The sequence below is a fragment of the Antechinus flavipes genome, chromosome 5 (genome assembly GCF_016432865.1).
Source record: "Antechinus flavipes isolate AdamAnt ecotype Samford, QLD, Australia chromosome 5, AdamAnt_v2, whole genome shotgun sequence".
In the NCBI taxonomy this organism is placed as follows: domain Eukaryota; kingdom Metazoa; phylum Chordata; class Mammalia; order Dasyuromorphia; family Dasyuridae; genus Antechinus; species Antechinus flavipes.
The window spans coordinates 17278901-17292515 of NC_067402.1; positions in this window are offsets into that span (position 1 = coordinate 17278901).

Below are 13615 nucleotides of genomic sequence, written 5' to 3' on the forward strand. Positions count from 1 at the left end.
GCTAAGCCCAGAGAACAATTTGCCACATAGTTGTTCATTCATTTAATAAACTATTTAAAGGACCTACTATGTGCCAGGGACTTTGGATATAAAAATGAAAATAAGACAATGCAGTCACCAAAGAATTTACATTCCACTAAGGGATAATTGAAAGTCCACACAAGCCAAATACAAAGGTTTTTTTTTTTTTTTCCTCAATGTATGGGGAGGAAGGGAAACTTTGTGTACAGGACTAGTACAGAGAGTAGAACTTGAGCTGAGCCTTGAAGAGATAGGCAGAGGTGAGGAAGAAGAGCACTTCAGCATGGGGGACGGCCTGCACAAAGGCAGAGACGGGGCAGAAGATTCATATCTAGTCAGGGATAGTCTGGCCTAAATGGGAACAGGACAGCCTTTCCAAGATTGAAATTCTAGTGGCTTGTCTATGATTCCACTACTAGGCGGGATCTGAACCTAGACCTTCCCAACTGTAGAGGTGGTTCTCTGACCCTTTCACTGGGCTCTCTTCAAGTCAGAACTTCATTAAAGTCCAGGCAATAAAAATGGTCCCCCCGGCAATGCAATGCCCCTGACATTAGCCGTCTGCCTGATTCTGAGCGGGGAGGGGGCAATGCGCTGACAGTACCTACTTTCAGCTTCTAAGTCAGATGAAATAAAGGCCATTTTCTTCCAAAGGCCTTCCCCAAGGGCCCCAAGACGGCTCGGTAATAAAAGCTCAGTTTGTGCTGGTCCGGGGAGGCTCCCGAGCTGTGCCAACAGCCACATTCCAGGAGGCCCCTGGGCCGGCCCCCCCGGGAATAGCACTTTTCCAAACAGGGCCGGACATAAGGCAACCGTGTGTGTGCATGAGCTCCCTGGCCAGGTACGCCAGGCAGCTGCAGAAATGACTTCTAACAGCAGATTATTTATGACCTGAGCAACCCTGCCTTTGGCTCAGCCCATTTTCTTATTCTGTAAATGATAGTATTAGTCCCGGGGAAAGACAACCGAGGTAGAAAACTGGATTCCACAGACAAACGTTGCCAGGTGCCCAGAGTCCCCAGCGCCAAACCTGCCCCGGGGCCTGTTGCTGTCTCCGTTCTCCAGGCAATAGGTAACCCTCAGGCCCCGGGCAGGGAATGAGGGACAGGCTGAGATGAAAGATTTATCCTGTGTTCTTAGGTCAAGGACTGCCGAAGTTGATACATTTGGATGATGGGCAGGTGGTTAGAAACTTTGATTGGAAAAGTTCAGAGAAAAAAGGGGCAATCCACGATAATGATCCAATGAGTCATGTTAACTTGGCTAAGTTATTTAATCTTTCTAAAGCCTTGATTTCCTCAGCTGTGAAATGGGAACAAGAATATCTTTACTGCTTCCCTCACAGATATGTTGCAAGGAAAGAACTTTGTAATCTTTTAAATTCTCTTCTTTTTCCTTTAAGCAAAAGTTATATTTATTTATACAGACAAAATGAACAAGTTAAATAGGCACCAAGAGTAGTAAATATGAAATGGATTTGGGAGAGCAATAGGGTCTAAATTCTTTATAGAGATATTACTATTATTATTATTATTATCATAGAGACAATATGGTATCATGTCATGTATAAAGGTCTAGCCTTTGAATGAAGAAGTGTCAGGTTCAAGTCTACCTGTGACACATACTGATGATATGACCCTGGACAAGCCACCTGACTTAGCCCTCAATGTTCTAGACAACTCTAAGATGATAGATGCAGAGAAGGTGTGACCTATGTTGAGAGAGGGAGTTACCTCACCTAGAGCATCTTACAGTGATGAAATTATGGATCCAGTAAGAGCAAAAACCTTCCCTCCCACACACACACAGGCACACACACAAAGGAAACCAATTATATTGAAATAAAGTTACCAAAATGTCAAAGACTAAAGTTCATATATTTCAGGTAGTGACATCTGAGCTCCAAGTTTGTCTATGTATCCGGATTTTCAATCTCTCTTAGTGAGTGCCTTAGTCAGGCAGTCACCTCATTTTCATTCAAAGACAAAAAATGGTGGTCCCAGGATCTAAACTGCAGGAAATAATTATGAAAAGGTAGGAAGTGCAGGGAGAAAAAGCATTGAACCTCAACACGAATTTTTGGTTTTAATCTTATATTTTCTGTCTTGAGAAAGTCCCATCCTGAGTGGTCTGTTCCCCAAAAGAATTCTGAACTGAGAGGGGTTAGAGAGATCACAGATAAAAAGTTAAGAGCCTGAGACCATCGAGTCTCCTCTCTCATCTTACAGATAAGGAAACTGAGGCTCAGAAAGGTTAGCTTACTTGCCTTGAGTTATAAACCTCGGCCCGCTGCTCTAGGCTGCCTAGAATCCAATCCAGTTCTCATGTTCCAGAGGAGGAAACTGAGACCGGGAGAGACAAAATGTCTTGGCTGCCTTCACGCAGGTAGTGAATAACAGTGCTGGGATTTGAATCCAAATTCTCTTGACTCCAGGCAGAACTAGTGCTCTGTCCAACACACAATGCTGAACCAGCTTTCACGGAGTGATGAAGAAGGAGTCATTGAGTAGATGTAGTGATGGGTCAGACTGGAGAGATTTATAGTTTTTCTTGATTCTGTTTTCCACGTCTGGCATTTGTTATTTTTGTTATATTCAGGAGCCCATTAATAGAAATAAGATGGATGCACTCCTAAGCCAAACACAAGTCAATTGTAGCTTATATATTTCTCTGTTTTTATTATACAGTAAGGTATTTCCTTTTTCCTATGTGGACACTGTGGTTTCTGAAAGGGATGGAAAAGGACATTGGTGGAAGGAAAATGAAAAGAATTAGAGAAGAAAACCAGGCTTTCAGACAAAGAAATTGAGGAGAGACAGACTGTTCTGAGATCCAGACAGGCAAATGCCCTTCAGAAAAATGTACTAGGGGGACTTGTTTGAAGAAAGAGCAATGACTGAAGCAATAGTAATTGCAGGGCATTGTGGTCTATCAGCTCATTTGCATGTCACTTTTTTCAGAATTTAAAAGGATATAACTAAGAAATAGGATATGGAACAACATTTGAAAAATAGGGGAATATTTATATAAGGACTGGTGATGGGATACCTGACCAATGTGGAATTGTTGAGGTTTTTTAAAACATAAGTTAGAGGTCACCTCTCCTGAGAAGGCACTGCTTTAAGGTGTGGTGTTTAAGGCCAGAGAAGAAGTTATGGGAAGAACCAAAAAGCTGAGCTATTATGCTCCTTTTATGGAGTCGGGTACAGAATGTTCAGGAGGCATGAGCAAAACCCCTTTCAGAAGACAGAATGTAGCAGGCTGAGGGGGGCTGAGTTAGTTGAGAGAACTGATTGAAGCCACAGCATCAGCTCTTGGGGCTCCTTGGGAGAAAAGAGCTGCTGAATCCGATTGCTATTAATGCTTTTTAGCACTTTCTAAGGCCTAGGAGCAGACACCTCTCAAAGGAATAGACAGGCTTTGCATCTACTTTGCTTGGCTTTTCTGAAAGTCAAAAGGACAAAGCAGGATCTCTTACAGTTTGAGAAGCTATCTGGGGAAGGATGACATGGACCTATCAGTATCTGTAGCTTGAGAACGGGAACCTCCTTGACATCCCAGAGCAGATTGGAGAAATTGGCCAGTTTTCTGGTCTAAGGGAACTGCTGGTCGCTGAAAGAGCTTAACACTTTTTCAGCACCCTGCCAAAAGTGGATGTGTGCTGCAAAGTTTCTTACTGCTTCAGGGGCCCAAGAATATTAGAGAAGCAGCTTTGCCCAGCAGGGGAGATGGGAGAAACAGATGAAGAGCTGATAGCAGAGAAACATTTTCCCCCAGCAGGTAAAGCATGGTATATGCAGTTCAGGGGCATCAAACTCAGTTAGAAATGGAGGCCATTAATCCATGCACCAGGATCTCAGTGGGTCACATATTGACTTAGTTTTAAAATGCAGTATTATCTATATTTTACTGTATTTTTATTTATTTTGTTAAACATTTCTCAATTATATTTAATCTGTTTCAGGTCACACTCAAAAGTGTGATGGGTTGCATGTGGGCCCATGGATCATGTGTTTGACACATCCAGTTTAGAAAGAGATCAAAACCTGCCATCCAGAATTGGAAGTTGCTTAAGACATGTTTCTCCACTCATGAGTATCCATGAAAGCTTTCTGTAAGTTTGTACCTATTTTCCTCCTGTGTGCGTTGATGAGAATGTGACTTGAATTATGGGTGGGCTGTTATATTTTGATTATTCCCGATGTTGCCTTATTTTGAATACATATGATTATTCCTGTCCTTGCTTTCTTTTGAGTAAATGTAATCATTATTCCTGCTCATACATTCTACTGAGGTAAATACTATGATTATTTGTTGTTTCTGCTTCCTATGGAACAGAGGTTATAATTATTTAGTTTTTTTGTCTTGATTGAATAATGGTTATGATTATTTTTGTCTTCTCTTGAGTATGTTACCATTATTCCTACTTCTTTCTAATGTATAAATGCTATGATTATTTTTGCTTTTTTTTCTTATTGTGAGATATTTAAGTGGGGCTATCACGTGATTTTGTGTATGTGGGAAGCACACTATTGGGGGAATCAGGAGCCATAGTAGGAAGTAATATGACTATATCATTTATTCAGCAGAGTTTATCCCTAGGTTGGGGGGAGAGGAGGGAGAAGAAAAAAAGAGTAAAAGAAGGAGAAGGAGGAAGGGGGAAAGAAAGAAAAGAATCATAACCACAGCCATAATAATTCAGTCAGTATTAGATTATCTGTTGTGTGAAAGGCTCTGTGCAACAAAAGGTTCTGGGATATGAAAATAAAAATGAAGCAGTCTTTGACTTTGAGGAACTATCATTCTAGTGAGGGTGGAGGTGGGAAGAAAATTTAAAATGTACACAGATAAGTAAATATAAAATACAGACAAAATAAATATAATGGTTTTATGGAGTGGGAAGAACCAGTAGCTGTGAGAACAAAACAAAGCTTCCAGGATAACATGGCAGCTGAGATGAGCCTTGGAGGGAGTTGGGGTTTCTGAATTGAGCCAGGGAGGAGGGAATCCATTCTAGAATTGGTGGACAATCCCGGTGGCACAAAGATGTGGATGTTATGTCTTGTACTAGGAAGAGCGAGGCAGCCAATTTGCTGGAACATTGGTTGAATAGCAGTAATGTGAACTGTGGCTAGGAAGTCGTTAAATCTACCGAACCTGAAAATAACAATCACGTGCTATTGATCCAAAGAATATGAGTTCCCAGGAAAAAGTAAACTTCTTGTGGACGGGACAGTAATTCCTTTTGCTTCACTATCTCTGGGGACAAACCCAGTGGTTGCTACGTTGTGGACTCATTTCTTTGATTTTTGAAAGAAAAATTATAAACTTCTTGCTTGTTCAAGCTTGGAGTTGGAGGATGTTTTTGATGCACAATACAATGCCCTAGAGGTTCTCGGGTCTGGGGATTGGGGGTCTTTAATACTAGTTCTCTTGGGGGCAGGAGTCTGTTTGTAAAGGGGTCTGGGGAGGGCACAGCCTCTGCCATGATGCCATTGTCTTTTCTGGGCTTTGATAAATCCGAGATTTCCCCTTCCCAGCCCTTTCCCCCCTTCCTACCCCGTTCTTGCCCTGCCCCCATCATTAACGAGCACGAACTACATCCTGGCCTTTAATCATTGATATCATTTCATATACACTTTTTCATTATCATCATTGTTCCTTTGCCTTATAAACATCTGCTTCCCAGACTTCTTCAAGCAGAAACAGAGAGGATACCTCGCCCTTCTCAGGGCTGGGGGGCTCCAGTTCCTAGGCACTGCAAACATTACATTGGGAATTAAGCTAAACACACCCGATTTTGTCATAATGATGATTAAAAAAATTCCCGGTGATTAGGTATCTGGGAAAGTGATTAGGTCCATATGCAGCTGTGGAATTTCTATTTGGGAGGTTATAGTCGGGCTTGGGAGCAAGTGATAGTGATGAGAGGAGCCGCTGGAAGTCAGCATCCTTGAAATAGAGCAAGCAGATTAGGAGATTGTCCTGTTCATGGCAGCCACATGCTACTCCTCAGAACTCGCAATTTCACGGGCCTGAAGCTGGCCGTTCCCCCCCTTTCCTCGGCTTTTGAAAAAGGGGAAATCGAATCACTTGAATTTTAAGGATCAACATGCTGTCGGCATTTGATAGCTTGAAATTGGCAGAACCTGTGAATTTGGGGAAATCTTGGGTCACGGAATCACCCTGATCAGCAGAAATGTCAGGAGAGGCAGTGTGCTGTCAGCCATGGGGGTGAGAGGCAGAGGAGCTCGGTTGGAACCTCAGCCCCGTCGATTAGTTTTGTAGGACTTGAGATTTCAGTCGAGAAGGGACCTCCTAAACTATCTCCAATCTCCCATTTTACAGATGAGGAAACCGAGACCCAGAGTGGTTACATGACTTCCCTAAAGTCATAAGTACATTAAGGGCTAAGGTGGAATTTGACCTCAGAATTCCTGACTTGAGAGCTCTTTCCACGGTACCCCCAGGGATGAGCATATTTCTTGCAAAGGTTTGAGTAAATCAAGTTTCTGAGCCTCACATCTTAAAAACGAGGGGTTGGTTTATATCAGAGGCTCTTAGCCTCAGCTTGGCAAAGTTACTTTCGAATACTTTGTTTAGTTTTACTGCAACTTTGTAATCCTGTTTTGTGAACTTAAAAACATTATTCTGAGAAGGGGGCCATAAACTTTCCCAGACTGCCCAGGAATCCAAGATACAAAAACAGGTTAAGGACCCATCGTCTCCAAGGTCCCTTTCTGCTTTAAACTTATTATCGCCTTTGGAACCATCTACTAAATAGAATCCTGCCTTTCAAATCAGCAAGAGATGAGTTCAGAACCTGCCTCGCCTACTAGTGAGTGAGGCAAGTACTAAACTACAACTGAGACAAGCTATTTAATTTTTCTAATCCTCAGTTTCCCCATAGGGACTATGGTGAAAATCAGGTGAGATAATACATATAAAACCCTTTTCAGATCTTAAAGTTGATAATGTATCAATAGCAGCTCTTATTCTTGGGTACCATCTAATTTCCTGGGTTTGGTTTAGGCTGTTTCCAAGGCAATACCATTCTAGCCTTAAGGCTACAGTGACCTAAGACATTTCAGAAATTCACCTTAAAATAAAGGGAAAACCACTCATATAGACACACACACACTTGTTTCAGGAAAAATGGGAAAAAATATGAACTATTGATATATATTATATATACATATATATATATGTATCACATCCTAAAATAGAAAAATATATATGAAAGTTATTGGTATAGACATGCAAATATACATACATATTGCTATGTTGCTAATGCATGCTAGTGCATGTAGCATATGGATGCTAATAGCTGTTATGCACATACATATATACACACAAATATTTTATTTTAAGATAGACCATTTCCTAAAATATATATCTACTTATAGCTCCCATATATTTTTCCTATTTTAAGATATATAATACATATATGTATATGTATATATATCTGTGTGAATGTGTGTATATATATATATGTATACCAAATAGATCCCATATATATGTGTGTGTATATATATATATATATATATATATATATATATATACCAATAGTTTCCACATATATCATATATATATTCTATTTTAAGAAGACCATTTTCTGAATATATACATATATATACACATACATATACCCTCATAGCTCCCATTTTTAAGCACTTAAACTCAGCCCTGAAAGTTATAGAGCACTTTCCTTATAGCTGGGAGAGAGGTAGTACAATTCTTAAACCCATTTTACAGATGAGAAAGTAGTAGCTCAGAAAAATTAAGTGACTTATCTGTATCACACAGTAATTATCAGCTATTCTCACCTCATTCTAGTTCCAGTACTCTTTCCATGGGTCATACTGCCTTTTTTTGTCTTAAAACAATATTTTATGGATATGCTTTGTTTTGAGAAAATAATTACTTCCCCAAAACTTCCCTTCCATGATATCTTTCCCCTTAAAAAAAATTAAGCAAAGAAGAAAGATTGTTTTAGCATCAGTTGTCTGGAAATGTGGCTTTCTAATTCACCCGAATTCTGTCACTTTTTAGCATTGTCCCTCATTCTCATTATTGAGGTCACCATGGATCTCATTCTCCCCGTTGCGCTTGCTTCTTTCTATATCACTTCATATAAATCTTCCCATGACTCTCCAATTTCCTCAGATTTATGAGGAACGGTGCATGATCCTATGGTGCAATCACCTTTCTTTCTAGTTATATTTCACAGTCTGGTCAGTCATCCCTCACTCTTTGGGCCCAAAATTGGCTCCCAGCTTTTTACTGTTACAAAGAGAGGTTTTCATTGATCGTTAATGGGACCATTGTTTCTGTTACTCATCTTTACAGGAGTATAAACCCTGGGATTTCTTATCTTTCACCAAAGAAAATGAATCGATGATCCACAAACATTCCCTAACTTCCGTGTGCCACGCATGGTGTGCTGGGTCCTAGAGACACAGAGAACAAACAGTAGATAGTCTCTGCCTTCAAAGAACTTATATTCCATTCAGAGACATCATGTGCACATATGTAAACCCTGCCTTAAGGAGAGAGGGAGATACCGCATTGTCCCTTTCTTGACTGATGTCATTTAAGAATCTTCAAAAAGGCTTATATTTTGCCTTCTTTCCCTTGGTTCTTGTTCAGGGATGACCAAAAGACAAAGTCTCCCTTGTTTCAGACTCACTAAGGCTAATGACAATTATTGCATGACATGTGTAGAAGGAAGCTTGGGAAGACTTTTGTGAACTGATGAAGGGGGAAGCACATCCAATTGGGAGAACCGACACACTTCTCTATGTATCACTCTATGCCTATTCCTGGCCAGGCTTGTAACAGAAATGTGGGATGAAATCTTTCACTGGCTCGTAGTCCAAATTGTCATAAAATGGTTTTTTTTGGTATAAGAGCAAATACCGATATATATATACATATACATATATATATATATATATATATATATACACATATAAATACACACACACACACACACACACACACACACACACACACACACACACTAAATCCAGAACATTGCCTGAGACTGCCTGGTGTGTTCCTGATCCTGATCAGACTGGACAAATGCCCAGGGAAGTACTGAGAAAAATTAAAAAAATAAGAGATAATATCAGTAAAGTCCTTTGCTTGTAAAACAAGTGTCTAGGAAATGAAAAATAAGTCTCTGGTTCTCCAAGCCGCCATTTTTCTTCCCTCCCCACTCCATTTTTTCCTTCCAAGGATTGAGCCTGAAACTGATTTCTGTAGGTGTTTGTGCTGTCAGAGAGAGCTCAGCTAAGGAGGTGCTGATACAGGCACTTACTTGGATTGCTGGGATTTGGGTAAGAGCCACAGGAGATGAAAAGCTTTGAAGATCCAGGTAACATGAAGCTTTAGTTGAGAGAGAGAGAGAGAGAGAGAGAGAGAGAGAGAGAGAGAGAGAGAGAGAGAGAGAGAGATGGGTGTTTCCCAGCATCCCTCAGACAATGCCACTGGATTGTGGGGTTCTCGTCCTCATTCATTCTATGGATTACAGAGGATGACATTTAGTCAGCTTCTCCACAGCTTTCTCTCTCATGCCTTCATCACTTCTACTGAGTCTTTTCAAGACTCAGTTCAAGGACCACCTCCTTCAAGATCCCCACAATTGGCACCCCTTCCCCCTTCCCATTGAATTCACTTTTATTTTTTTTAATATACTCTCCCCTCTTCCCCACCCCTTATGATGAGCTGATATCTGGTTCCTTGAAGCTTCTATCCACACTTTCTAGTTCTGGGGGAAAGCAGACAACCTATGTTCTTCTAAAATTATTTTTCAGTCACGTTCAACTCTTTATGACCCCATTTGGGGTTTCCTTGGCAGGGAAGTGGTTTGTCATTCATTTCCTTCTCTAGCTCATTTTATAACTAAGGAAATTAAGGCAAACAGAGTGAAATTTCTTGCTCAGGTCATACAGCTACCACCTGTCTGAGGTTGGATGTGAACTTGGTTCTTCCTGGTCCAGGCTTGGCATTGTATTCACTATGCCAATCCACTATACCACCTAGCTGCCCCCAGACAAGCCATAAAAAGACAGAATTCCAGATGTGAAAGGTGGCTCCAAGCCCATCTGGCCCAACTCATGTCTGAACAAGAATGGTCTCTATGGCATCCCCTTTACATCGAGTGACTTGTCATCCAGCTTTCTAAGGCCACACATCTCTCTCACTGGCTCTGAAAATTGGGAGATTTCTCCTCCATCCAACAGAAATTTCTTTGCAAACTCTACATGTTGTTCCTTGGTCTCTCTTTGAGCAAATCCGGACTCATCCTTCTTCCACAAGCCAGCTCCTCAAATACTTGAAGATAACTATCATTGCCATCCCCATCCCGACTCCTCTTCTCCAAGCTTAACACCCTCGTTTCTTCAGCCAATTATTCCGTGGCTTCTTCTCCAGGTCCATTGTGAAACTGTTGGACTAACTTCCTCATCACTGTCTTCCATAAATGTTGGTATCTCCCAATGAAAAGAAGGAAAATGTGACCAGCTGAAAAGGGTTCTGGGAAATCCCCACCACTTTCCATAAGCACAAGTCAAGCCCTTTGGTCCAGACCTTGGCTGGGATTCAAGCCTGGCCCCTTGGCTTTTTTCTGATTTCAAAAGAGAGACAGAAGCGAAGCCCAAAGGTAACGCCAGGGAGGATCCTGACAAATGCTTTTTACCAAAAGTGCCTTAAGGTTTTAATAAGGCGTATTATGTTTAGAAAAAAAACATTACTTCTAGCATGTTTTTCCTTAAAGCAATTTCTTTTAATAGGAATGTGTCTTGAAGAAAAATTAAAGTCCTCGGGAAGGCCTGTTCCACTTACCTCAAACGGACACGGCACTTTTATTGAATTCTAATGAAACGTACACCCATAAAAATGCCTCCCCCTGCTCGGGCCCCCTCCACTTAAACACGGCTGACGGCGTCCCATCCACGGGATACCCAAAACCCACGACCCTCGATTAAGGCACTTGTCTCGAGAGCCTGTCACGACCTGACGGATTAAAGCTAATCCGAGCTGACTCCTTGCCATGTCTTCATGACACGTGGTTATTGAAAAGCATAGGAATAATTAAGGAGAAATGTAATGGAGACAGACCTCTCTGAGCCGGGGCTGCCACAGAGGGCAACACCTGATACGGTGACCCGAGGAACAGCCCCGCTGCAATAACACATTTCAGGCCTCGTTCTCAAAGAAGCCGGCCTCGAGCACCCATCAAGGCCCTTCATTGTAAAGAAAGCATGACAGCTGGGGCAGGTACTGCACAGAGGGGCCTTGTTTCTTGGAGTGATGCTAATTATAGGGAAGGGCTTCCTAAATAGCCTCTCTGCCAGTCAGGAACCGAACAACACACAGCAAATTTTGGGCACGGCCCAAATGACATCCATAAAGACGTAGAAAATAATGGACGTTCATCTAATTGAACGCAGATAAGAAAATAAATCGGGACACACGAGGCCCCTTGCAGAGACAAAGGGCCCTTTTCCATTCCTCTGACACGACGTGGAGAGAAGGATTTGGCTCCTGATGTTTTTCCAGCTGGGCTGCTGGACGGGGAGCGATTGTTCCTTGCACACGAGAGTGTCCGATCGGGAGTTCGGGGTTCAAATCTTGCCTGGGCTGTTGACTGTCTCGGAGCATTTGGTGCCTGAGATTAAGTTTACTCACTACAAAGTGGTGATAAGGATACCACCGGTAGCATTAGGACAGTAGGAGAACATAAGCTTCCAGAGGGCAGGGTGTGTTGCAGTTTTGTCTCTGAGTTCTCAGCACCTGGCACAAAAGTTTTTGATCAGTTGTGTGATTTCATCGATAGAGAGAAGTCCCAGTGGGGAACACTCCCTCCTCCACTAAGGCACGGATGCCTTTTCTGCGATGTGGAGTCCTACATCTGGACTCTGGCTTAGAATTCCAGGTCCAATCCGCAGCAAGGTTAAGTGCCTAATCGAGGGTCGTGGCTTTTGGGTATCCGGTGGTTGGGAGCCCTGTCAGCCATGTTTAAGTAGAAGGGGAAGGCGTTTTTATGGATGTACATTGTGTTGTTCTAAACTCTCTGGGAACAAGCTGCCACCTACCCTTTGTCACACCAAGTACCCAACCCCGCGACACTGAAAGCTCCTCACAGCCTGGTTCCTTCCCACTGCTTCCAGATTTTTTATTCTTCTCCCCACAACATGCCCCATCATTCAGCCCTGCTGCTCTCTTTGCTGTCCATCAGTTTCCCCTCTCTGTTCCTTTGCCGTGGCCGCCCTCCATGCCTGGAGCACTGGTCCCCTCCCCTCTACTTGTTCATTTTTCTGGCTTCTATGAAGATTCATTTCCAATGCCCCCTTCTCTCACTGGCCTTTCCTGCCCACACTCCAGCCCTAACCTGCTGCTAATTCCCTTTTTCCCTAGTGTCTCCCATCTATGTGGTATATCTCAATTGTACATTGTATATGCATATTTTATTTTTTCCTTCAATAGTATTTATTTCTCCAAATACACGTAAGGATCATTTTCAACACTCATTTTTGTAAGATTTTGTCTTCCAAATTTTTCTTCCCCTTCCCCAAGACAGCAAGCCATCTGATATAGGTTAAATATAGGCAATCCTTTTAAACATATTTTCATAATTGTCATGTGGTACAAGAAAAATCAGACTAAACGGGAAAAAAATCTGTGTGCACATTTTAGACTACAAGAGTCTTCCTCCCCCCCCCCCCTGCACCGGGGGAATTGGGGTTAAGTGACTTGCCCAGGGTCACACGACTAGGAAGTGTTAAGTGTCTGAGGTCATATTTGAACTCAAGTCCTCCTAACTTCAGGGCTGGTGCTCCATCTACTGCACCATTTAGCTGCCCCTAAACTACAAGATTCTTGAGAACAGGGGCTATGTTTGCCTTTCTTTATGTCCCTAATGCTCAGTGCCAGGAATATAGCAAGTGCATAATTAATGCTTGTTGATTGACCGATCAAATAATTGACTTAGGAAATCATGAACTCTCCTCCAATAGAGGTCTTCAGGCAGAGGTTAAATGAGCCCTTGTTGGGTTTGCTGTAGATCTGGGTCATCAAAATCCAACGGGAAGGGGGGCTGCTAGATTTATATTGACAGAAAACCATATATAAATATTATGCATGGTTTATTATATTTTTTTATTTTGTCAAATATTTCCCAATGACATTTTAATTGGTCTTCAGCTGCGCTTGGGAACATTGTGAGTTGTATGAAGGCTTTGGCCATGCGTTTGATATTTTAGTGTGAAGGGGATTCCAGTTTGGGCTCAATGGTCTCCATAGTCCTTTCCCGTTCAGCTTCTGAGGTTTCATGACTCCATAGGCTTAGATGACCCAAGGTCTATTGGCTTTGTTAGGCTCTGATTGCTAATTTTTATCTCTGAGTATCTGGAAATCCGACTGAAGGGACGGAAGCTCCAGTCATAGATCTGGCCCTGCATCCAAACTGTTTCACGATTGAGATTCTGGTGCAATGAGAACAGGGGGAAAAGGCATTGGGGACTTCAAAGCTGGACCCTCAGAAAGACCTTGCAGCCAAAAGCCATCTGGGGATTCTGGGCCAAGATGA